Consider the following 5,000-nt stretch of genomic DNA (forward strand, 5'->3'; position numbering starts at 1 on the left):
GGGCAGTGGGCAGTACCGGGCAGTACAGTACAGTGTGGTTTGAACAATAGCGGTGCTGTAATAGGTTCATGAGCTGCCGTGAGCATTGCCGGTTTGTTTTGAAAGCAGCGCGGGGGTTAACCTTTGACTCAGGAAGATGATGCAGAGTGAGTGTGACAATTGATCCTGACTGCTAAACGGAGAGCTACTAAAAAAACAAACTAAAGGGATTTATTGAACTGAATCAGGCATTGTTCATGTAAGACTCATTTTCTATCTAAATCCAAGGAGAGGTATCCAGGTGGGAATTATGATAAATCAGTGGAGCTAAAAACAGCAGCAGGTAAACCTAGGTTAAAACAAGTAAATATCATGTGAATGTGAACTGTGAATAGTGGAAAACATCAATGTTGCTGAATTAAGATGAATGCACATTTTTGTGAATTTCCAATTTACTTAATGTGAAATTTCATTCTAGGTTTTTGACTGAGTTTGGGACTGATACGGATGGACAGTTCTGTGACAGAGATACCAGAATGGCAGCTTAAAAAGGTATGTTTATTTTCATTTAGGCCTAGATATACCGTTGAGATGTTATTATGAAGGGACAGAAAGCAAAATGTACTATCTTGCTAAATCACTATTATTATTAATATCATATATTATTCAGTATAAACTAGGTTCGAAGTACATGTTGGGTTTGTTACTGTATTTCGATCTGCATCACATTCTATACTATTAGATTTTTGTCTGAGTGATCTTTCAAATGGACATATCTTCGTGTACTGTCTGCCTTCTGATTATAATATCTTCAAACAGTGTTGTTTTAGTTACATTTGTTTTCTGTTTTTTTCACACTTTATTAGATATCACAAGACTTCCAGCGGCTCCATCCTGAGGCGACCCTTGTAAACCAGGCTGCTCTCGGTAATGACCAGCGAGAGAGAAAACTACGGCTGGATGACAAAATACAAGGCAAGATATTTCTTATAGTAATATGTCACAATCCATTAACAAATGTTATTAAAGGACAGTTTTGTTTTAGTATAGTTTTTTCTGTTATAAGAATGTCATTTAGGGCGTATTCCCACTTGTCCCAGTTGCCCTGTACCGTGCTTAAGTGTGACTGTCCCCCTCCCTCCTCCTCCCCTCCTCTGGCCCACTCACTCTGCTCCTAAAGATCCGGCCTAGTCTCCATTGCTTCTTGTCAATACGTCACCACGTCTTAACACACAGGTTTGGGTCTTGGAGCGTATTTTGAAAATATTAATCCGGCCAACTTTGCAGCAAACATACCATTTCCAAATCAAACCTAGGTTCCGTTGAGCACATGGACATATCGGGTGGAGGGGAGCAGTCTGATATAAAGTGAGGTCAGGACTCTGTCTATGTTAATGCTCCGTACTGTGCTGAAGCTCACCTCTTCCAACCGGGCCAGGGCCAAGGATGTGTAGGGAGCACTGGGAGAACACAATAAACTTTAGCTTGGGCACGGTACAAATGACTAGGATGAGAGCGCCTTTTGAGTTCCAACACTATTTCATATTGGTAAATACAATTTTTAAGCATATTTGCATTTGGTCATATTTTGCAATGTTTGTAATATAAAAAATGTTCTCGTTATCCTACTTTTTATTTTTTTGCATTTTGGTTATTCCACAAATTAAGCTCCATAAGACTCAACAGTCTATGATTATAACACAACAGTAATTCACTGATGTGTGGTCAACAGGTGGGGACAATCGTGGCGGAGTATTTGCAAACTGCAGAGACCAAATGACCCATCATTCTGTGCCTCGGAGATGACATGAAGACGTGCCAGGCCAATGCGATCGTTTCAGGCCTCGCCACTGAAACAGACTGTTTGCTGGAGAGTACATCTTGACTTCAAGGATTTGAATGGTATTTGACATTGATTACACAAAGAGGTGTGCCCCCCCCCCCTCCTGCCCTGTCTTGAGGTTTCTGCAGTATAACATACTAATGGACATGAGGCCTGACTTGTGAACATTTTGAGGACAACAGCAGCTTTTTATCCCGTAAAAATGAAGCCTGGGTTTTTTGTTTATTTAGACATGTGTTTAAGGATATTTACATATGTTTTTTTAATAGTTTAAGTATATTACAGTTTATCTTATGATGTGCTGTTATTAACTAGTTTTACCTAGTTTCTTTATATGCAGATCCAGCAGGAATGTTTATCACTGATGAGTTTTCAAACAATGAAATGTTTTCACCTTACTGTTGAGGTTACTTTAGTGTTTCTGTTGGGGGAGTGTAAAATGTATTACAAAGTGTGTTTAATATCAATAAATTCACATTAATATAACGCCTATTTTGTGTTTTTATGAAATGTACTGTTTTTATTGTAAATATTAAGTGTATAATTTGTATCTATAATATATTGATTGACATAAGAAATAACCCAGTTTATGGGTAGTATTTAACCCAGCATAGGTTTAATTTAACGCAATAGGTCAAATTAATAACCCAGTTTATGGGTAGTTATAGCCCAGCATAGGGTTACCGGTAATTTAACCCAATAGGTTGGGTCAAATGAATAACCCAGTGTATGGGTAGTTATAGCCCAGCATAGGGTTAATTTAACCCAATAGGTTGGGTCAAATGAATAACCCAGTTTATGGGTTAAAAACTGTAACCCAGCACTTGGGTTAATTCAACCCAGCACGTGTTCTGTCCAATATTGACCCAGGAGCTGGGTTATGGTTGGGTTGTTTTTTAACCCAGCACTTTTTACTGTGTACTCCCAAAAAATTAACAATTAATAACAAATCAAGTGGTCTGTAGTGTAGTAAGTTAGTGAGGGTCATTCCTGTCCAGAGGGGGACCACCTTCCAGAGGGGGACCGCCTTCTACTCCTTCCAGAGGGGGACCGCCTTCTACGCCTTCCAGAGGGGGACCGCCTTCCAGAGGGGGACCGCCTTCTACTCCTTCCAGAGGGGGACCGCCTTCTACGCCTTCCAGAGGGGGACCGCCTTCTACGCCTTCCAGAGGGGGACCGCCTTCTACGCCTTCCAGAGGGGGACCGCCTTCTACGCCTTCCAGAGGGGGACCGCCTTCTACGCCTTCCAGAGGGGGACCGCCTTCCAGAGGGGGACCGCCTTCTACTCCTTCCAGAGGGGGACCACCTTCCAGAGGGGGACCGCCTTCTACGCCTTCCAGAGGGGGACCGCCTTCCAGAGGGGGACCGCCTTCTAGAGGGGGACCACCTTCCAGAGGGGGACCGCCTTCTACGCCTTCCAGAGGGGGACCGCCTTCTAGAGGGGGACCGCCTTCTACTCCTTCCAGAGGGGGACCGCCTTCTACTCCTTCCAGAGGGGGACCACCTTCCAGAGGGGGACCGCCTTCCAGAGGGGGACCGCCTTCTACTCCTTCCAGAGGGGGACCGCCTTCCAGAGGGGGACCGCCTTCTAGAGGAGGACCGCCTTCTAGAGGGGGACCGCCTTCTACTCCTTCCAGAGGGGGACCGCCTTCTACTCCTTCCAGAGGGGGACCGCCTTCTACTCCTTCCAGAGGGGGACCGCCTTCCAGAGGGGGACCGCCTTCTACTCCTTCCAGAGGGGGACCACCTTCCAGAGGGGGACCGCCTTCCAGAGGGGGACCGCCTTCTACTCCTTCCAGAGGGGGACCGCCTTCCAGAGGGGGACCGCCTTCTACTCCTTCCAGAGGGGGACCACCTTCCAGAGGGGGGACCGCCTTCTACTCCTTCCAGAGGGGGACCGCCTTCCAGAGGGGGACCGCCTTCTACACCTTCCAGAGGGGGACCGCCTTCTACGCCTTCCAGAGGGGGACCGCCTTCTACTCCTTCCAGAGGGGGACCGCCTTCCAGAGGGGGACCGCCTTCTACACCTTCCAGAAGGGGACCGCCTTCTACACCTTCCAGAATGGGACCGCCTTCCAGAAGGGGAGCGCCTTCTACTCCTTCCAGAGGGGGACCGCCTTCTACTCCTTCCAGAAGGGGACCGCCTTCCAGAAGGGGAGCGCCTTCTACGCCTTCCAGAAGGGGACCGCCTTCTACACCTTCCAGAAGGGGAGCGCCTGCCCCCCTTTCTCTTTTTTACTGTTGTGTCGTCTGGGAGTCGACCCTTGGGGGGGGGGGGGGGGACTGTTATGATCCGTCTGTTCTTCGTCTTGTTTTGGTGTGTTTGCTGTTGATTACCGCTCCCTCCGTAATGTGTTTCACCTGGGCCTCATTATCTCCCCTGTCTTGCTTATTTAAGTCCTTGTCTTTCCTTTGTTTGGCGTCCTAGCATTGTGTCACTTGTCAGATCAAGTCACGTGAGTCGAGGCCGAGTCCACGTGAACACAGCTAAGGTCACCTGGCCCGACAGGAAACACGGCCACACACACACACACACGCACACGCACACGCACACGCACACGCGCACACACACACACACACACACACACATGCCCACACCAACACCCAACCACACATGCCCAAACATGCCCACACCAACACACACATCTGTCTTCATTCCTGTCTGTTTCTCTGTCTATCTTTCTGTAGTAGTTTTGTGTATAGCCCGCAGGCATTGTTGGCAAAGCTCACTATCTTGAACACTGGTGAAAACTTAGCCGAGTGCGTATGTGCTCCCCTCCGTTTTACAGTGAAACCGGAGACATTACATTCATATTTTAGAAAAAATAATACATTGTGGAGTCTACAAAGTGTCTGTATTTGTAGTTTGTTTAACACAACTCTCATCCGAGTCAGAGATCAGACCAGACGACACTGACAGGTGGGCGGGGCCTTGTAGGGCTGCGAGCGCAATGCATTGTGGTAGTTGGAGGATTTCTTACTTTTGAGCCAGAGAGAGACAGAGAGGCCATAAAAACACTCTTTCTGCCTTTTCTCGGCCTAGGATGAACCGATTTCCAAAATGTTCACACACAAGTTCAATTTACCTCATATTTCCACTGGTGAAATAGCTCTTTAAGGTTTGAGGTGGTCTGAGGGGCCGTAGGCGCTGAATGGCAGCCACGCTTCCGTCAGTCTG

Source organism: Ammodytes marinus (assembly GCF_949987685.1).
Source record: "Ammodytes marinus genome assembly, chromosome: 19".
Lineage (NCBI taxonomy): Eukaryota > Metazoa > Chordata > Actinopteri > Uranoscopiformes > Ammodytidae > Ammodytes > Ammodytes marinus.